We start from the raw sequence: 22,209 nt of genomic DNA, 5'->3' as shown, positions 1-22,209 counted from the left end.
TTTCCCCCATTGTGTTTCCCAAAACTTGACATAATAGACTGGATTCTGAATTTTTTTAGGGTTGATTTCATACTCCTTTTCCCTCATATGGGCTGCCCTCTGCTCTAGGGCCACCGTGATCTCATCTGACCACCATGGTCAACATAAAATCACCAGTATAGTATTATATATCAATGCCCTCAGGAAGAGAGTTCTTTTTTTGGTTTATACCCATCATAGTGCCCAGAAAACCTCAAATGAAGTCGTGAAGAGTCTAACATGATTAAACAATGACAACAATAGTTTGAGGAAGAAGGCATAACCACTGGGGATGTGAGGACTCAACAGCAACAACTGAAGCAACACCTGTACCGAGCCTCAATCGATTGATATATTTGTCTTTTGATCACTTGTGTCAAAATATTTTGGAGGTATCCTGTTTTTTAGAGTTAAGGCCCAGAAAGCAGGTTATGTCCTGAATTTGTTTTAACAATAATCCTTTGTACCCTGGAATGATTTTACCCTCTGGCAAAGTATATCGTTTAGACCAGTACCAGGTAGTCACAGAGGGATTTAGCTTGCCTTATTTTCCAGGTCTATTGATCACATGTTCACAATCCCTGCTCCTTGTCATAGTACTGCACTCTTCCTGTTCCCGTCACAGAATTATTTTTTTAGATCCTGCGGGGTGGCCATGATCTTCCAAGATTTTAAAAAATTTTTTATTTATTTAAGGCAATGGGACTAAGTGGCTTGCCCAAGGTCACCCAACTAGGCAATTATTTGTCTAAGGTCAAATTTGAACTCAGGTCCTCCTGACTCCAGGGTCAGTGCACTATCCACCGTGCCACCTAGCTGCCTGATCCTCCAATATTTGAGACCCAAGAACAGCTGTACTGTCTCAAGAAATGCTAACCATGAGATCACAAGATCTAAGAATGACTGTGCATTGGTACAACCCAGTATGAACATAAGACCTGCCTTTGGTCTAAAATGTTAAGGTCCTTCTTCTTAGGAGGAGGGACTTCAGGCTACAGGCATCATTTTCCTCACTTTGAAGTTAATTAAATGTTGTGTCCTGACTCTCCTGTCTCTAGCTTGCTCTGTTTCAACTCCAGCCACTCCCAGGTTAGAGGTTGGTTCCAGTCCAGTTGACATCAGCATTTTTTTAAAAACATTTTTTTTTCAGGAGAATAGAGCCAAGATGGAAGAGGAAAGGCAGACTCCCCAGAGCTCTCTCCACAAATGCCTCCAAATAGCTTTAAAAAAAGACTCCAAACAAATTCTTGAGCGGTAGAACCCACAAAAAGACAGAGTGAAACTGTTTTCCAGTCTGAGACAACTTAGAAAGTCAGCAAAGAGGGTCTGTTATAGCAGGGTAAGAAAGGAGCACAGTCCAGCATAGACCACACCAGCATAGACCAGGGTCCAAACCAGGAGCCCACCTTGGTGACTGAAGACAGGGCAGCATTGGCAGTTTCCAGACCTCTCAGCCCATAGGCACCAAAGACAACTTAGAAGGTCAGGGGGAAAAGATTTATCTCACCTGGACGAAAATGGAGCATAGTTCTGCACTGGCCAACAGAGTCCCAGCCCCAGCAAACCAGGAGCAGGTCTTGGGGTGACTGAAAGAGCAGTAGCCACAGCTGCTTCTGGAATGCCCATAGATGGCAAAGGAGTCAAACAGTTAGTTAGAAGGAAATCATAGGGATCTCTTTGCTAACACTAAGGCAGGATTTGATTGCTTTGCCTATATTCACAACTGGGGTACAATCCTAGAAACAATCTCAGGGTGAGGAGGAGTACTAGAATGCTCACAGCCTTAGGGGAGTAGGGACCCACTTTACAATTCCAGGAAAGAAGAGTGTTTGTGGTCCCTCACAAAGCAGAGCCCAGGTCAAGAGAGTAGTCAATGCTCTTCTCCTTAGATCATACCTGAAAACTTACAGGTCCCTAGAATTATCCCTGAAAACAGTTGCACAAGACCCCTGAAGCTTAAGATCAGTGCACCCTCTGTCTTTTTTTTTTTAGTTTTTTTGCAAGGCAATGGGGTTAGGTGGCTTGCCCAAGGCCACACAGCTAGGTAATTATTAAGTGTCTGAGGCCAGATTTGAACTCAGGTACTCCTGACTCCAGGGTCGGTGCTCTATTCACTGTGCCACCTAGCCACCCCTCACCCTCTGTCTTGAAAGCAGAACTGTACTTTAACAGAGTTAAAAAAAATCAAGTAATAGGCTGAAAAACATGAGCAAAACAGAAAAAAATCTGACCATAGGAAGTAACCATGGTGATAAGGAAGATCAAAACACACACTCAGAAGATAACAAAGGCAAAACTCTAACATTCAAAACCTACAAGAAAAATAAAAATTGGTCTTAGGTCATGGAAGAGCTCAAAAACATATGCAACATTCCACATCTATAGTTCCCTGACTCTACAAAGAAATATGGGAAATGAATTTTCATAGCTCTTCTTATAGGTCAAACTTGGAAGTGATAATTTAAAAAATGTTTTTATATTTGCAATGTAGTGATTGAAATGGGAGCGAGCCCCACAAAAATAGGCTCCTTCTGTGATAAGGAGAACATTGTTGATGTATGTGGCTCAAAGGTGGGCAAAGTTGACATTTTCAGACTCTTCCTTTCTCCCTTGTCCAAGGCAGATTCATTCTGTCAGGAGGGAAATTAGGAGACTGAGAGACTTCCATCAAAACACAGCTGGTCTAGGGGTGGAAGGAACTTCCAGGGAGAAGAGATTTCTATGGCATGGGAAGCCTACAGAGGGTTGAAGACAGGAATGAGCAGGACAAATTAGGAGGTTATTTCAATAATCCAGATGAGAAGTAATGATGTCAAAATTAGGGGAAGAGTCATGTTAATGTAGAAAGGGTGGAATAGAAAAGGGTGGGGGAGGAGTTAGAATGAGAGGATTTGGCAAACAATTGGCTGTGGAAGGTGAGGGAGATGGAGCAGCCAAAGGATAACTTGATTATCCTTGGATTGCTTGTCTCCTCTTCCAATGTTTGGAATGGTGGGAAGAACGAATGGTAGGAAGAAGAATGATTCAGGAAAGAATCCTGAACCCCGAACTAGAAAACTGGGGATCCAGGAATGACTCTGACCTTCTTTAGTCCATGATTTTGTCCCCTGTAAAATAAGAAGTCAGACTAGATGAGCTTGAAGCTTCACTCCAGCTCTGAAATTCTATGACCTAAGAATCTCTGCCCCATCCATTACTGATCAAGCAAGCATCCATCACAAAATGGGTTTAAAGGTTGTTGGAATTTTGTCAGGCTTAGCATCATAATTCTACCAAGGCAATGATGGGCATCTCTGAAATACGCACCCACGTACCAAGTACTTATAGAATAGAGAAGAACCCATTTGTGCTTTGGTCCTATGAGGGGAAGGGGTTTTGCCACTTTGTGGAATGTTATGCTACCCTCTGCCTAATGCTAATGATGATGATGATAATGATGATGACAATGTCAATAATAATGGTAATAATACTGATGACAGTAATAATAATGATACTACTAATAATGACAATAATCATTATTATGAGATTATCATGACAGTCATCATGATACTAATAATGGTAATAATAATAATGACAATTAACAGCATTTTTCTAGTATCTACCATGTTCCAGGTATTGTACTCAGTGATTTACAAATATTATTTGTAAATAATTTACAAATAAATTTCAACCCTGGGAGGCTATTATTATCCTTATTTTACAGTTGAGGAAACTGAGCCAGACTGAGGCTAAAGAACTTGCCCAGAGTCACATAGTGTGTGAGTGTTTAAATTAGGCTGAATTTGAACTCAGGTTTTCCTTTCTCTTTCCCAATTCTCTATCCATTGTACCACCTGGCTGCTCGGAGGACCAAGTCTTCATTGGCCAGTATTCTCATTACAAATACATGACTCAATTATTTATTACTTGATTCTGAGGCTTTTTACTACAGAATGGAATTCAATTCCACCTAGGCCCATTTTGTGCCCTATCCAAGGAGGAATCATGAAAAGTCCTAGTGGTGAAACTGTCTCATAGTGGGATTGAACATTGTGGTCTCTGAGTTCCTTCTCTTTTGAGGTTTTTGAACAAATTAAATCTTTCAAGAGTCCCAGAGTGTTTATACAAAAAAAAAAAATGTGCCAGAGTTTAGAAAAATCTGGCAGGGAAAGTGTGGAATAATAGATAATTGAACTCAGAATCAGGCAGAAAAGGCCCTAGATTTGACCTCCAACATTAGCACAATGCCTGGTATGTGACAAGTGCCTAATAAATGTTTACTGAGAGGCAGTGGATAGAATACCAGCCCTGGAATTAGAATCTGAGTTCAAATCCAGTCTCAGATACTTTATATTAGCTGTGTGACTTTGGGCAAATCACTTAACCCGTTGCCTTGCCAAAAAAGAAAAATGTTTACAGACTAAGATAATGTATTATAATCTGATAAGTTCTCCCTAAATGTTACCTATTATTGGTAAAGGATGTGTTTTTGCATATGTGTGTGTGTGTGTGTGTGTGTGTGTGTGTGTGAGTGTGAGTGTTGCCCACACTGGTGATATGTGTTTTCCCATGTGGGTTTTTAAAATGAAGTTTGCAGGGAGGTGGGTATAGAAATCTCTGAATTCTTCCTCACTCGTCTTGAAGAGACTTATTTTTTTTCTTGTCTAGAGGGAAGCAAGAGATTGCAATCATGAGGTTTCCCTAGTATATTCCTTCAGAGAAAGAATTCTATTTTCCTAAATAATATAGTATAGGAGAAATGATTTTTAGGTTCAAGTCACTCTCTTGGTAGCTATGCCATAATGAGGAAGAATCATCTCAAGTCACTTTTGAAGGCTGGACTCCCTTCCTACCAAAGGCTAGTTACTCAAACACCATCCCAAATATTGAATAGCACACAAACCCATTTATCCAAATAGAAATCAGAGAGGTTATACAGGTTGGATTATACCAGTGTGAAAGAAGTCTCTTTTTCTAGGATAGCTCAGTTCAATTGAGAGCATTTTCCATCTCTAAGAGGTGAACTTTCCTTCTATTTTTAGGGAAATTCCCCAAGTTTTTAGGGAAGTAAGGGGAAATTCCCCCATGTTTCTAGGGAGATAAGCTGAAAATCAGAAACATGTCAAGACACAGACTTCTCAACATGTTTTCTCTTTCCTTGGAATCTTTCACCCTTTCCCTAAAGAGACTAGAACTGTATCTAATCCTCTCTTAAAATCTGTAGCCACAATTCTCCCTCCTCTTCCAAGCTTTGGTCAAAACCACTTCATACAGTCAGGAGCAGGATAGTGTCTTGTAGTCCTTCAGTATTGAAAAGAACCACATCGGGGCAGCTAGTTGGCACAGCGGATAGAGCACCGGCCCTGGAGTCAGGAGGACCTGAGTTCAAATGCGACCTCAGACACTTAATAATGACCTGTGTGGCCTTGGCAAATCACTTAACTCCACTGCCTTGCAAAAAACAAAGAAAAGGACCACATCGACCAATCGAGTGCTTGGTGGGATGAGTTGCATAAATATGTTGATTATAGAGAGAGATATGCTGGGTGACAGAATCATTCTACTCCATGATTTGATTGCTAGGAAACAGGATGGTCCAGCTGCTATGGGAGTCTCTTGACCTTAAATTGGCTTCATTTCCTCTCATATCATCAAGGCACCACAGGCCATCATCAAAGCCAGACATGCATCAGCATACGATATTTGGCAGTAGAATAGTAGTGATGAAAATGAAGTTAGCACCCCCATCCTGAGCAAAAAACAGCAGCTTCCACCCGGGTTGTAACCTTCAACAAGAAAGTGAGTCCAGTCTCATAATCAGCAATGTCTTAAGAACTGAAATTAAAGTGGGGGCTTTATTAAGAAGGTTGGGAAATGTTACTTGCCTTTCCTTTAATTATCAGAATTTCAATAATATTTTTTACAGGTGGAGCTGAATCACCCCCAGAAATTTTACCTTTTACTTTTGTTTTATTTTTTTAGGTTTTTGCAAGGCAGTTGGGTTAAGTGGCTTGCCCAAGGCCACACAGCTAGGTAATTATTAAGTGTCTGAGGCCGGATTTGAACTCAGGTACTCCTGACTCCAGCACCACCTAGCCACCCCTGAAATTTTACCTTTTAAAGGATTCTAACTCAAGCAAGATTGGGAAATTTAATCATTTTATTAATAAGGCCAGCAGGTTATTAATAAAAGAATGATTATCTGGCCATCTCTCTTGGATTAAAGACAATCATGGTTATGGATTCCCAGTTTATATACCTTTCAAACAATAAATGTCCTGTCAAATAGCAATCAAATCTAATTGATTAACGTGATTGAAGTGGGTTATATTAAAATAAACGGCTATCTGTTGGATAGGGAAAATATCTTCACACCAGACATCCATAGTTTTAGGCTATCAAGCCTTTTGTCCTTCATTATCAAAGAGGACCAAAATGTTACCACTCTGTTAGAAACAAATTACAGTGTGTCTGACTGTGGCTGATCAGGTCAATATGAGCTCAGAATGTTCTACTTCTGGTCGGTCACAAATAGTCCATGTGAATGCCATGGACAGGTTCCTTAAACTTGGGGATCTTATATTTCCTTTGAGCATTTTCAATTCTGCCTTGCTTGTAGAATACAGCACTTTCCCTGATTGAGGGCATGCCGTGCTGGGTGGTCCTATGCCAATGTCTCCCATGCTGCTCAATCAATTCCAAGGTTCTTAAGTGAATCCTTGAGAGTGTCCTTGTATCACTTTTTGGGCCCCTCCTGAGTGCTTGCTCTATGTGAGTTCTCCACAAAGTAGTCTTTTTGGCAAACATTTTCGACCGACATGGCTAGGTCAATCCAGTTGTTTTCTCTATAGTAACATTTGAAGACTTGGCAATTTAGCTCCAGAAAGGACTTCAGGATCTGGTACCTTCTCCTGCCGGGCGAGCTTCAGAATCTTCCGAAGACAATTGAAATGGAAGCAATTCAGTTTTCTGACATGGTGCTGGGAGACTGTCCTGTTTTCACAGGCATGGAGCAATGGGGTCAGCACCCAGATCTGAGCAAAATCTAACAGCTTCTATCAGAGTGGGACTTGGAACAAGAAAGAGTCCAAAGTCATTATCAGTAATGTCCTTAAGTACTGAGCTTAAAGTGGGGACTTTGTAAGAAGGGCAGGGAGTTCCTGAATCTCCCCAAAATAGTAATTATTTAATAATCATTTCTATTAGCTAGATCCAGTTTCTTATATCCTTGCCCCCTTTCATTGGGATTCAGGGCATGAAGGACATGATTTTCCTTGCCTGGATTGCTCAGGGTTACTGAGATCTCAAGACTAGATCTTGCTGCTTTATACTGCCTCCTCTCCCTCTCCTCCCAAAGATTTAAGAAGCTTTTGCATGGGGCTTGGAGTGGAAGTCCATTGTGTTTGGAGCAGGGCATCCTTCTGGGGAGGAGAAAGCTGTACCCTCTACTCAAGACTCTCATAGACTTCAGGACATGAGGTTAGACTTTCAGTTAGACCTTTGTTGGTTTGGATTGCATTAGATGAAGTGCTGATAAACACTTGGAGCACTGCTCACTGAATCAGCAGTGGCAGCAGAAACAGTTAAGCCTGGGGTGATTAGGTGGTGCAGTGGATAGAGCACCAGCCTTGGAGTCAGGAGTACCTGGGTTCAAATCCGATGTCAGACACTTAATTACCTTGGTTTGGGGCGAGCCACTTAACCCCATTGCCTTGAAAAATCTAAAAAGAAAACCCAGTTAAACCTGGAATGGTTTTTGTTGTTTTCTTGCCTTTCATTCTTGGAGAAGATGATGACATCAAGGAGACGACGTCATGGTCATGGTAAGCAAGTGAACTGGGTTGGAGCGAGGGCTTGCTGTGCTAACTTATTTTTTCCTCCAGAGCCTTCTGGATCCAGTGACCGGATATGGATCAGGATGCCTGGAAATGGCTCCAGATGCAAAACGATCAGGGTTAAGTGACTTGTTCAGGGTCACACAGCTAATTAGAGGCAAGTGTCTGAGGCCACATTCAAACTCCTGTCCTCCTGACTCCAAGACCAGTGCTCAGTCCTCTGAGTCATCTAGCTGCCTCAATAGGGAAGGATGACTAGTGAGGAATAATGAAGAGATGAATAATTTCAGAAAAACCCAGGAAGACTTCTATGAATTTCAAAACTAGAGCACTGTATACAGTACAATGCAATACTGGAATAATTAGGAACTGAAAGATTTAGCTTTGTTATTCAGTTATTTCTGACTCTTTGGAGTTTGGGGGTTGTTTGGCAAAGATATTAGAGTGGCTATTTATTTCCTTCTCCAGCTCATTTTACAGATGAGGAAACTGAGGCAAGCAGGATTGTGTGACTTGTCCAGGGTCACTCAGCTAGTAAATCTCTGAATCTGTATTTGAACTCCAGACTTGGTGCTCTCTCCATTATGCCACCTAGTGCCCTATCTTTTCTGAAAGGGGATAAAAAGAAAAATGAGGCACTGAAGACCCTTCTGTCCTCTGCAGGATCCCAGTCTTAGAGGGACTTATGGGAGGGAAGTTGGAATGGAGGACCTGAGCATTCCAGGCTTGAGAGTTAATAAGGGATCTTGTCCCAGGAAGAGTTATCTAGCTTAATAGCTTCTGTTCAATCCTATGGGTCTTTCAGAGAAGTCATTAGTCAGACTAACTGATACCAAAGTGGAGACTGGATAGGGAGCAACAAACTGCATGTCAGTGTTCTCTTGCTAAGCATTTCCAATTTATTCTGGGTCTACAACCCCCAGAGCAGAGAATGAAGGAATGAATTAATGAATGAATAAACACTTCAATCCCTCCTGTGTATAATATATTGGTTTAAGTGCTGGAGATACAGACAGAAAAGAAAGACCTGAATGAGTCCAGAAATAGAAAAAGGTGTATGGGAGGGGGAAGGAGTACTTGGTCCAGATGCAAAATCATAGAATGTGAGAGCCGGAAGCATTTATTATTATGTGCTGGCCACCAAATGGAAACAGTGACTGCCTTCAAATACATTTGAAGTGGGGATTCAAAGATGCCCAAAGAGAGAGTATGACTAGTCCAGGACACACTGCAATTTTGCAGCTGTGTCTCCAAATAGACAGATAATGACTTGATTCTGTAAAGTCTTGTGTTCAGTTTTAAAAGAAATCTTAGTCTGGGTCAATAAAGCGAATTTAGGAAATAAGACCAAGGAGTTTATTAGCACACCAAGGCAATATACATTTGATTTAGTGTGGGGGTAGAAAGGGTGCTGCTTTTTTATAGGTAGGAGTAAATAACTATAAAAATGAAGAATGAACACAGAAGATCATAGGGTTTAGTACATGGGTGCAGGGCTGGGCTGCCGTCTCCTGTGATGGAGCCACACTGACTCAGTGGCTCAGTGGACAGAATCATGGACCCAGAGTCAGGAAAAGTTGAGTTCAAATTCAGACTCAGGATCCTCAATAGCTGTGTGACCCTGGGTCAGTCATTTAACTGTGTTTATCTCTCTCATCTGTGAAATTCAATGGTGAAAGAAATGCATTTTTGCCAAGAACACCCCAAATGAGATCACAAAGAGACAGGCACTGAAACAACTGAACAAACAGCTTCAGTTATAAGGACAAGCATATCTTGATCTGAACAAACAGCTTCAGTTATAAGGACAAACATATCTTGATCTTTGATCGTACATGTAATTTATGGAGATGAGATAAGTGCTGCCCTCATTACAGTATTGATTGCCAGAGTTAGCTCAGTGTTAGGGAAACTGAAGGAAAGTAGAGGAGAGAAGAGAAATTAGGCTGAGAGAGAGCTATTGTGGACTTCATTGTTGTATGCCTATGAAACCTGGTTAGTCTACCAGCACTTTCCAGGAAACTGAATTGTTTTCATTTGAATTAATTTAAGAAGATTCTGAAAATCACCTGATAAAATAAAGTACTGAACACGGAAATTCTTTCTCCAACTGAACTGCGGAGCATTCAGACTCTTCTGCCAGTGAAACTTTCTCCTGGCCACACTGTTCAAATACCCAATGTGTGTTTGCCTACAAAATGGTTTTACAAGGAACTCATCGGAGGTGAGTGCTCACAATGAAATCCATTCTCAGAGTCACTCTGAAGAACTTTGGGGTCAATTGTGAGATACTGGTGTAGAACTGCCCAGCATGGCAGGCCGGCACTAAAGAAGGTGCCGGGCTTCATGGGCAAAGCAGAATGGCAAATCTCAGAAGAAGCAGGAGATATTCAAATTTCGAGACATCGCCACACCTAATATTCATATGGACTATCTATGTCTGAACTGTGGTAGAACCTTCCCAACTGGTATTGGACCGATCCACCAAAGTCAAACACACTGTGCCCTGACCCCACCAGCAGGATGCCATTGATCCTCTTGGAAAAAATGAAGAATGAACACAGAAGATCATAGGGTTTAGTACATGGGTGCAGGGCTGGGCTGCCGTCTCCTGTGATGGAGCCACACTGACTCAGTACAGGTAGTTAACTGCACAAGAATGACTTTGGTGGTAAAATTAAGAACTCCTTGGAGGGAAGAGGAGGAAAAAGGTGGGGATGGTGGAGTGGCCTGAATACAAGGTCTAGACTCAAGCTCCATCCTTTCATCTCTCCCTCTGCCTCACTCCTTATAAATCTATCTTTTGTCCTCACAGGAACCTCCAGAGTTCTTTCTACTCCTCTGCTTTATTTCCCAGGCTACCATCACCCTTTCTCTGGCTTTCCTCTCCTCCCTTGTGAAGCTTTAACCTCAATTTACCCAGTTCATCATCCTTCTTTGTTTATCCTTTTCAAACCACAAATCTGGATTAGTATTCCCATCTGCCTTCTCTCCTCCTTTTATGTTACTGAATAAAATTGTGCACAAAGCTGCTGACTCTATCCACCAAAAATTTAAGTTGACTGATCTCAACTAGGCCCTTACTTTAACTCTTTTGTTTCGGTCTGATTGAATCTATTATATTCCTCTCAGCTTTTGTTCCAAACCTTCTCTTCTTTCTGACACTAGTTCTTTCCCCATGGATTGTAATCCAGTTACCCTGGTCCACTTGCCTTTCTTCTCATGATCTCCCCTCCAAGACTTTGCATGATCTGTAGCCCTGGCATGGAATGCTCTCCTTTCTTGTTTCTAGACTTTTGAGTTTCCCTAGCCTTCTTTGAGACAGCTCAAATTTCACCTGCTCTAGGAAGCCGTTCCCAGTCCCCTTTCTCTTTTTAGTATTTTCTGAGATTATCTTCCATTTACATTGTATATAGCTTCCATTGGGGCATGCCATCTCCTCCATGAAAATCTGAGCCCCTTGAGGGCAAAGGTCATATTTTTGTCTTTCTTTGAATTCCCTCTCCCCCTACTTTGTAGGGACTTAACAAATACTTGTGGATTAACTTTCCTCAAGTGTGTTTAAAAGCTTTTTTTCCTCATCATAGGACTTCATTTCATACTTTACTGAAAAAACACTTGACCATCTATCTCTGGTTCTCTCTTCATCCCAGTTCTAGAACTGAATTCTTTTCAACAGCATCCCCAGTTTCCTCCTTTCTTTTTTCTGTTTTTTGTTCTAGGAAGAACAAAACCTTTCCCTGTGAAGGCCATCCCCTCAACTTGTGTCATTGATCTGCTCTCATCTCTTCTGGGAGCTTACCTTCAATCAAATTCTCTCTCTTTCTCTTCTCTCTTTCAGTATCTCTCTTTGTCTGTCTTTCTGTCTCTGTCTCTCATTTAGCATTTCTCTTTATCCAATGGCTCTTTTCCTGCTACCTGAAAATGTGTCCAGATTACTCTCATCCCTACTATCTCCTAAAGCTATTTCTTCTTCATTTCACAGCCAGTCTCCTTGAAAGGAGAGCTATAATATGTGCCTCCAGTCCCTTACCCCCTTCACACTTCTCTATCACCTTTGCAAAAACTCCACCCCTGGATTCTGAATGTTCTTTCCAAGATTACCAAAGATGCAATGGCATATAACATAGCTGATTCTATCTCATGTAACACTATTTACCAGTATTACTTCCCTCTTGCTTAACTTTGTTCTTTCTGGATTCTCTTTTGACCTGTCTAATACTTCTCAGTGGACCTTGAGAATAGTGAATTTTGCCGAATATATGAATGAATTATTTTTCTGGATCTTTAAGAGCAGAATTAGTCAGATCAAGTTGCCATTTGGGAGGGGTGCTTTGAGAAAGTCTCAATTCTAAAAAGAATAAAATCTTGCCTTCCTAATCCCATCAGGGCAGCCCATACAGCTATCTCCTTTGCTTTGAAGATATTTTAGGTTAAGGCACTCCTTTTACTGGAATGTGCAGTCATGCAAAACATTCCATATTAACCATGTTGCAAAAGAAAATGTAGATCCAAAAAAAAAAAACCAAGTAAAATAAAGAGTTAAAAAAAACCCAACAAAGTTATTCTCTAACATGACCTGTTCATGAAAAAGTCATACTAACTCTAAGGGATAATCATTTTTCTTTGTAGATGATGTTCTCCAGCTATTCCTTTAGTAGTGTACTGCAGAATGGGGTGGGGAATTGAAGTCCAGCTCACTTGCCTAGAGCTTTAGATTCCATTCTCCAGGGACAATCACTACCAGTGCCTCAGCTAACACTTTTTCCAATTCTTTCCAGAACCAAGATAGTGAATTTAAACTATATTATTAACATTTTTCTATGATTTTCTTAAGTCGAAAAAATCAACAAGGCTATAAATCAATCACTTGATTTACAACATTTGCCAATTTTTGAGGTGAAAATGCTCACATTGAAAACTTAACAATCTTAAGTGTCCATTCAATTAGCTGCAGTATATTCCTGGCCCGGCCTGGGGCCTCATCTTTCAATACATACTCTCCTACTGTAGCTGCTGGCTACTTGAGTTTGGTTCTGTCTTTGAGGAATCATTATTCAGACTCAGGAAAGCAAATAAGAGAAAGAAAATAAAAAATGTATTAAAAGAAATTACAACCCATAAGAAAATGGTAGGTGAAGAAAGACAGAGACAAAAGAACAATCAAGCTGAGCTTGACTGGACCAACAAGTCACAGAAAACTGGCCAGTCCTGAGTGAGTCCAACCCAGGTTTTTATGTCTTGCCTCTCATCCAGAGGGCAAAAGGCAAACTCCTTTCCCCTTACTGGCCATGGAATTAGGTAGGAGGTGAAGACTAAGGAGATCAGGATGCAAATTTTACGTTAAATAATCAGTGGATCTCCACCCAATTTGACAAGATTTAGCAGTCTTTAAGATTACAAATTTTGCTTCTGTTACATTCATAATTCTCTACTTCTAAGTCAGCTTACATCTCCAGAGTAGGTGGTAGTTAGTTTACATCTCCACCCAATTTCTACATCCATAATTCTTTACAGCTTTTCCCTGTATCACTACCGTCCATAATCATGGGTTTGAATGTCATCTTTATGTGGATAAATCTACATATCTAAATAATCTTCATATCCACCTCGTGCCTCACCTCTCCACCTAAATGTCTTATAGAAGCCCAAATTCAAGCCTGAACAAAAAGCACTCACATTCTCTCGCTAAAGTCATTCCTCCAATGCGGTTGTTTTTATTTTTCTACTTGTCCGGGCTCACGTCTTGGGCTTCATCCTTAACTTTCTGCCCCAATTTCCAAGTTGTGTCGATTCTAGCCCCACAATATCTATTATAATTTTCTTCCCTCTATTCTCATTGCTATCACCTTAATTCAGACCTTTATAATCTCTCTTTTTTTTTAAGATAGCTTATTTTCATTTTTTATTGATCTTATTTTTTTAGGATTTTTTTTTTTGCGAGGCAATGGAGTTAAGTGACTTGCCCAAGGCCACACAGCTAAGTAATGATTAAGTGTCTGAGGCCAGATTTGAACTCAAGTACTCCTGACTCCAGGGTGGGTGCTCTATCCACTGCGCCACCTAGTCACCCCCATTGATCTTATTTTTGATACCTTTATTTTTACATGTCATGTATTTTTCAATATGGCCTTCTGACGATAGGTGCCTAGGAGACTGGCATTGCTGGGAGAGTGGTTGAACAGTTCTTACTCTACTGAACGTTGAAGCCCAACCACAATGAGGTGTTTCATTTTTATCGTATCCTCTCTAACACCAAATGGATATTTCTAAGCAAAGGTCTGGCCATGTGACTGCCCTACTCATGAAGATTTAGTGGTTCCTGATGATCATCTCTAGGAAAAAATATCAATTCCTCTTGATGACATTTCAAACCTTTTACAATATGACTCCAGCCTATTGTTCCAGGCTAATTATACCCTACTTTGCATTCCACTGAAACTTTCCAACTTGCTTCCCGTACTTGATAGTTCATCCTTCATCCCCAGGCTCTTGCACAGGCTGTGTCCTCCAGGCCTCTCTTAACCTTCATTTCTAATCATTCCTGGCTTCCTTCCAAGCTTAACTCAAGTATCCACTACTTAAATAACCTATATCAGATTATTTTCTATCCTGGGGGGGGGGGGAGGGAAGGGTTGGAGGGAGAAAACGTTACAAAAATAAATGTTGAAAATTATTGATATATATAATTGAGAAAATAAATTAATTAATAAATCAAGTCTCCACTCCTGCTTCCTCTAGTCATCAGCACCACCTTCCTCACAAATTAGCCCAATAAATGTGAACATGTTGTTTCTCCCAGTAGGATGTAAGCTCTTTGAGGCCAGGGACTCTTCCATTTTGTGGCTGATTTTTTTAGTGCCTAGCAGGATCAGGTTTAATAAATGATTATTGAATTGAATCTTTCAATTGAAGTTATATTTGCAAGGACCCAAATGGTAAACAGAGAGCCTGGGAGGATCTTGGCAGATTTAGAAGAGGGTGAACCTGTCTTAATGAGGCTGCCTACCCAGCAACAAATACTCCTCTTCCCCTTTGTCTTTTTTTCCTTTCGTAGGTGACCCAGGTGAACATTTCACCTTGATTTTTTTTCTAAAATAGTGATGGGGGAGCAGCTAGGTGGTACAGTGGATAGAGCACTGGCTCTGGAGTCAGGGCGACCTGAGTTCAATTCTGGCCTGAGACATTTAATAATTACCTAACAGTGTGACCTTGGGCAAGTCACTTAAGCCCCATTGTCTTGCAAACCCCCACCAATAAAATAAAATAAAATAGTAGCAGGGGAAGGCCTAGCAAAGACAAGAGATGATGCTATCCTTACACAAGCTCCTAAGGACACCTGATTAAGAGAAATATCCATCTTGGTAGACTTCTGGGGTTTGATAAGAACTAGAATAGCACCATACACAGGAAAGTCCAACAGTAAGGCTCCATTTGATGAATCAGTCTCTCCCTTCTCTGGAGAGATCTTCTAGGAGCCTTAGAATGATATAGGTCGGCTTTACTTTGAGCAAACCTGACTCACCAAAGTAGAGGCTGATGGTGCTGATTAATTAGGGTATGGTGACTCACTTTACACAAAGCTACCTGGAAAGTTCTTTTGTGGGAGATTCAGTACCAAGGATTCAGGCTAAGGCAGGGGGTGGATTAGATTGCCTCCAAGGTTACTTCCAACTTAACAATTCAATTATTTTTATCAATTAAGGACTAATAGTCTAAATTCAATATGGGGGAAAATTTTTTTGTAATAGCTATCAGGATGACTCATATTTGTCCTCACCCAAAAGTCTCTCTGAGAACACCTGAATACCGTTCATTTCTAGTTCAAACATGGTTGGTTGGTTGATTGGTTCTTGTCCTTAGCTGTCAAAGAAGACCAAAATGGCATCACTATGTTAGAAACAAGTACGTCTGACTATGACTGATCAGATCAATAAGAACTCCAAATAATCTACCACAAGATGGGCACCCACCTGGGGTGGGTAGTCTAAACTCCCATATCTAGCATTTCCTTTGAACTGCTTCCATTCTGCCTTGCACCTGCAGTGCAGCACCCTCCCTGATGAGGGCACACCTTACAGAGCGATCCTGTGCCAGTGTCTCCCATGCTGCACAATCCATTCCAAAGTTCTTAAGAGAGACCTTGAGAGTGTCCTTGTATCACTTTTTTCTGATCCCTCGTGAGTGCTTGCCCTGTGTAAGTTCCCCATAAAGTTATCTTTTTGGCAAGCATACGATGCTTGTCTTTTGTTCTCGAAGAAGACCATGACATCAGAGAGGTGATGCTATGGCAAGTAAGTCACCAGCCTCACTTTCTCCTCCCGAGCCTTCTGGATCCAATGGTCAGATAGGAATCAGGATGATTGGAGATGGCCCTGGATGTAAATTAATCAGGGTTAGGTGACTTGTCCAAAGTCTTACAGCTAGTAAGTGGCAAGTACCTGAAGCTGTATTCAAACGCCTCCTGGCTCCAAGGCCAGTGCTCTCTTCACTGAGCCACCTAGCTGCCCTGGCAAACACATATTTGGCATTTAAACAATGTGACTGGTCCATCAGAGTTGTGCTCTTTGCTTTTTTTTTTTTTTTTTTTTTTTTAGGTTTTTTGCAAGGCAAATGGGGTTAAGTGGCTTGCCCAAGGCCACACAGCTAGGTAATTCTTAAATGTCTGAGACTGGATTTGAACCCAGGTACTCCTGACTCCAAGGCTGGTGCTTTATCCACTACGCCACCTAGCCGCCCCAGAGTTGTGCTCTTTGCAGTAATGTTTGCCTGCTTGACAACTTAGCTGGAGAAAGAAGCTCAGGGTCTGGTACCTTCTCCTGCCGGGTGATCTTCAGAATCTTCCTAAGACAATTTAAATGGAAGCGATTCAGTGTCCTGACATGGTGCTGGTAGACTGGCCAGGTTTCACAGGCATGGAGCAATGAAGTCAGCACAACAGCTCTTTATTGTGGTGGTTAGTCTAAAACCTCTTCTTTCCCATACTTTCTTTCAGAGCGTCCCAAACACTGAGCCAGCTCTGGCAATGCGAGTGTCAACCATGTCATATCAAAGTGTACCTCCCTGGAAAGTGTGCTGCCAAGGTAAGTGAATTTATCCACAACCTTCAAAACTTCTCCATTGCTGAAATCGATGGTCCCACATATGGATGGCGTGGTGCTGGCTGATGGAGCAACTGGGTATTTTTGGTTTTAAATGTTGGAGCAAAACGAGCACAAGCAGCAGAGAATGCATACATATTTTGTTGCATCTCCGCTTCCAAGGCTGCATCAAGGGCAGCGTGATCTGCAAATAGAAGATCATGCACCAACACTCTCTCCACTTTGGTCTTGGTTTGTAGTCTTTTCAAGTATAAGAATTTACTGGCAGTGTGGTAGCTGGCCATGAAGCTATGTTCATCCTCAATGGAGGTGTTTGTTAACATAGTTGAAAACTTTATGCTAAAAACTCCATTGATGACTGGGAAATCATGAAAGCGTCATTCACTATCCAGAACCTGGACAAGAGCATTGTTACGAAATCAATTTACAATACTGATGAATTTTTCTGGGCATAATTTGACATAATATTCCATAAGTCCTCACTAGTGATAGTATCAAAGACCTTGATCAAATCTGCAAATCTATAAACAGTCCTGTTTCACCCATAGGAATATTCAGGCCATCCCATTCCATGCCACCCTTGAGAAGCAACAAGTTCTAAATAAACATTTGACCAAAAACCTTATATTTTTAAAAATACACTTTTATTGATAGGTTTCATTTTTATATCATTGAAATTTCTCCCAGAATGCTTCCCCTTACCTTTCTGGTGGATGATCTCTCATATGCATATATTTCCCTTTTTCTTTATTAATCTCTCTTTTCTCTCCAACTGAACAAATTTTAAAAAATCAAAATAAATGACAAAATCCACAATACACGGATGCATAGTCTGATGAAACAAATCCCCACATTATTCATGTCTGAAAATGCAGGTCTCTCCTGGTTTCTCATTCCATGGATCAGAATTCTAAAGTTTTTCTAAGCTGTTTTTCTCTATAATGTTATTATTATATAAATTATTCTCATAGTTCTATTCTCTTTGCCTTGGATCAATTACTAAAGGTCTACCCAGTTTCCCCTGAAACCATCAGCAGTAGTAGTAGTAGTCATAGTAGTAGTAATAGTGGTGGTGACAGCAATAGCAGTAGCAGTAGCAGCAGCAGCAGTAGTAATGATAGCTTATAGCATCTTGAGGAATGCAAATTGTCATATAAATATTATCTCAATTTATCTTCACCTGAGATATAGGTCCTATTATTAACTGTCCTTAACACATGAAGAAAGTGAGGCAGACAGAGGTTAAATGACTTATCTAAAGTCACTCAGCTTATAAGTTTACAAGGTTGGATTTGAGACTCAGGGCTTCATGACTCCAGGTCCAACATTCTGTCTATGCACCAATCATACCTGCTAGCTTCTTTTGTCCGTATTGTCATTTCTTATGGCATGATAATATTCCATGGATTTCTGCACCACAATATGTTTAGTTATTTTCCCAATAAGAAGGTACCCCCTTAGTTTTCAGTTTTGGGGCTGCCATGGAAAGGACTGCTTTAATATGTTTATACACAAAGATCTCTTTCCTCTGTCTTTGATTTCTTTGAGGGTCTAGAAGTGGTCAGAAGGTATTTATAGAGCAGTAACTACTGGGCATAGTTCTTGTTTTAGGTTTTTGCAAGGCAATGGGGTTAAGTGGCTTGCCCAAGGCCACACAGCTAGGGAATTATGAAGTGACTGAGGTCAGATTTGAACCCAGGGACTCCTGACTCCAGGGCTGGTGCTCTATCCACTGCGCCACCTCGCTGCCCCTATTGGGCATAGTTCTACACTGTAAAAAGCATATTTATTACAAATAGTTAACTGAAATGAGATTAGCACTCAAATTCACTTCCCAAAGAAATAAGATTGTTTTCCTTCCCGCCCTTCTGGGGCAATCAAAAGAAATCCTCCCCTCATCTGTGCTGAGAATGTATAGCACCTTCTGCTCCATGGTATCTCAGGTCCATGGACTTAGGATAATGTAAATCTTTTCTTGGGGGCATTCCCCTCTAGCATGATGGGAAAGATAATCCTTTTGTACCATAGGTCCTAGGTGTTGAGATGGAATGGGCCATCAATAGAGGTCTGTTGTAATGATGCATTAACTAAGGTAGCAAAAGAGAGTGACCCTATGTTAAGTCTATTAAAAACCAGATAAAAAAAATTAACATTGAGCATGTCTGACATGTTCAATAAGCTTATGTAAGTTTATTGGAATTCAGGGAATTAATGAAAAATCAGATTTATGGGAACATTTTAGGGAACATGTCTATAGTATACCATGAATTTGACCAGTATTCTCTTGTGGAAGGGGAGGGGAGAGAGTGGTGTTGAGGGGATGCCTGTGTCCTATCCTTTGAACACAAGAAGGCCTTTGAACTGGCCACCCCCTTCGATCTGAATAAGCCAGCCAGTGGAGAGGGACCTTGGCCCACCAACCAGGCTCCCATTCTTCTCTTTGTTTCTGGCATCATTGAGCTGCCAGCCTGAGCCGACAGCCCACAGCCAGCCTTTATTACCAGCAGCCCCTCCTAGTCTCCCCTCCCACTGTCTGTGTTGAGAAGAAGGTTATACAAATATGAACCATCTCTCCTGCTGGCCTCCCTGCTCTCCACCTCCCCCCTTCTTCCCTTTGTGTGACTCAGGAACCAGGATCCCTTCCATTTCTGCTCTCTCTCCGCAGAGACCTCAGGGCCACACCTTCCCCAGATTCCTGCCTTTTTGCTGTTCTCCCAACTCAAACAAGGGCTGTATCCCCATTTAGAGTCTCCGGAGGGGAAGAGGGGAGGATTTGGGTGTGAAGGAAGGGGCGCCTCCCTTTCTCACCTCCACCTAGTGTAATGGATGGGACCCACTGAGCCTCCTCACTCTGGGGGCTGCCTTCAGCCCAAGCCCCCAGCTGAGCCCAAACCCCCAGCTGAGCCTAAGCCCCCAGCTCAGCCCAAGCCCCCAGCTCAGCCCAAGCCCCGAGCTCAGCCCAAACCCCCAGCTCAGCCCAAGCCCCCAGATGAGCCCAAGCCCCCAGCTCAGCCCAAACCCCCAGCTCAGCCCAAACCCCCAGCTCAGCCCAAGCCCCCAGCTCAGCCCAAGCCCCCAGCTCAGCCCAAGCCCCGAGCTGAGCCTAAGCCCCCAGCTCAGCCCAAGCCCCCAGCTCAGCCCAAGCCCCCAGCTCAGCCCAAGCCCCCAGCTCAGCCCAAGCCCCCAGCTCAGCCCAAGCCCCCAGCTCAGCCCAAGCCCCGAGCTCAGCCCAAGCCCCCAGCTCAGCCCAAGCCCCCAGCTCAGCCCAAACCCCCAGCTCAGCCCAAACCCCCAGCTCAGCCTAAGCCCCCAGCTGAGCCCAAGCCCCCAGCTGAGCCTAAGCCCCCAGCTGAGCTTAAGCCCCCAGCTGAACCCAAGCCCCCAGCTGAGCCCAAACCCCCAGCTCAGCCCAAGCCCCCAGCTCAACCCAAGCCCCCAGCTCAGCCCAAGCCCCCAGCTCAGCCCAAGCCCCCAGCTGAGCCTAAGCCCCCAGCTGAGCTTAAGCCCCCAGCTCAGCCCAAGCCCCCAGCTCAGCCCAAGCCCCCAGCTCAGCCTAAGCCCCCAGCTGAGCCCAAGCCCCCAGCTGAGCCTAAGCCCCCAGCTGAGCTTAAGCCCCCAGCTGAACCCAAGCCCCCAGCTGAGCCCAAACCCCCAGCTCAGCCCAAGCCCCCAGCTCAACCCAAGCCCCCCAGCTCAGCCCAAGCCCCCAGCTCAGCCCAAGCCCCCAGCTCAGCCCAAGCCCCCAGCTCAGCCCAAGCCCTGAGCTCAGCCCAACCCCCCAGCTCAGCCCAAGCCCCCAGCTCAGCCCAAGCCCCCAGCTCAGCCCAAGCCCCCAGATGAGCCCAAGCCCTGAGCTCAGCCCAAGCCCCCAGCTCAGCCCAACCCCCCAGCTCAGCCCAAGCCCCCAGCTCAGCCCAAGCCCCCAGCTCAGCCCAAGCCCTGAGCTCAGCCCAAGCCCCCAGCTCAGCCCAAGCCCCCAGCTCAGCCCAAGCCCCGAGCTCAGCCCAACCCCCCAGCTCAGCCCAACCCCCCAGCTCAGCCCAAGCCCCCAGCTCAGCCCAAGCCCCCAGCTCAGCCCAAGCCCTGAGCTCAGCCCAACCCCCCAGCTCAGCCCAAGTCCCCAGCTCAGCCCAAGCCCCCAGCTCAGCCCAAGTCCCCAGCTCAGCCCAAGTCCCCAGCTCAGCCCAAGCCCCCAGCTCAGCCCAAGCCCCCAGCTCAGCCCTGACTTCTAGAATTCGGACCCAGGCCTGGACTCTGGGCAGGGGAAGGTGAAGCTACTGCCCAAATGGAGCCCCTAGAGGGCAGCATTGGCAAGGAAGCTGGCGGAAGCTGTTCATTTCCGAGCTGCCACATAGGCAAACTTAGTGTGTCTTTCACACACATGTCCTGTTCTTCACACATAATACTCATCTCTAGTCTCCATGTCTTTGTACAGTCTTTACCTATTTCTTGCACACACACACACACACACACACACAGTTCTCACACTCTTACCCTGTTCCTCACACACATTTTATCTGTAGTCTCCATGTCTTTGTTCAATTTTTGCCTTTGTTTCTTGCACACACACACACACACTCACACTCACTCTGTTCCTCACATACATTTCATCTTCAGTCTCCATCTTCAGTACAAAGCTTCCTTTGTACAGGCTTTACTTCTGTTTCTTAAAAGTCTTAATTCCCTTCAAAGGTCAAATGCTCCTATCTGCACGGGACCTTTTCTATCCCACTCCCCATGTGACTTCCTCCCCTATAAGCCTGCATTCATTTCATAGATACTTTTCATTTACTTATGTGTGTTCCTTTATGTCTCTTCTGATTGCTCACATGAGTCTCTCCTAGTAGAATATAGGCTCCTTGAGGTTCGTCCGTGTTTGCATAGCTCAGCATCCGGATACATGGCTTCTTGCTGCTCGCTTACTTGATGGAGTGATATAATCCCTTATGGGCCAACCACAGTATCCTATGATTCAAGAAAGCCCTGAAAACCTGATCCTCAAAGGATAAGTCTGATGTTCTTTCTCTGTCCCATCAAAGTACAAACTCCAAATTACATGCAAGCGACTGGAACAGGGACTCCGTTTCCAATTCAAAAGGTCATTTCATGCAACCTTTTCTATTTACTGAAGCCGGATCTCTGATCTCATTGAGGTGGGTACTCCTTCCACCAGTGGAGACCGCAATTCATTCCTCCCTCATTATCCTTTTTTTTATATATCCATGTATGTACTCCCATAAATCTTCCATAGGAAGGAAGCAAGGGAATGAGTATTG

At 43.2% G+C, this 22,209-nt stretch overlaps 2 protein-coding genes across 2 annotated transcripts in view; one reads left to right on the top strand and one right to left on the bottom strand.

Annotated features, from left to right (window-relative positions):
* Positions 1 to 22,209, bottom strand: part of LOC141497989 (sulfotransferase 1C4-like) — a 72,924-nt gene that overhangs the window by 28,839 nt on the left and 21,876 nt on the right. The window lies entirely within an intron of this gene.
* DPEP1 (dipeptidase 1) overlaps positions 10,157 to 22,209 on the top strand; it is a 77,938-nt gene continuing 65,885 nt past the window's right edge. The window contains exons 1-2 of the mRNA XM_074200881.1: positions 10,157 to 10,473; positions 16,828 to 16,915. The gene's annotated coding sequence lies outside the window, so the exon portion shown is untranslated. The remainder of the gene's footprint in view (positions 10,474 to 16,827; positions 16,916 to 22,209) is intronic.

Source organism: Macrotis lagotis, chromosome 1 (assembly GCF_037893015.1).
Source record: "Macrotis lagotis isolate mMagLag1 chromosome 1, bilby.v1.9.chrom.fasta, whole genome shotgun sequence".
Taxonomy (NCBI): Eukaryota; Metazoa; Chordata; class Mammalia; order Peramelemorphia; family Peramelidae; genus Macrotis; species Macrotis lagotis.
The sequence above is the reverse complement of the archived record's forward strand: the minus strand, read 5'-3'. Positions and strand labels throughout refer to the sequence as shown.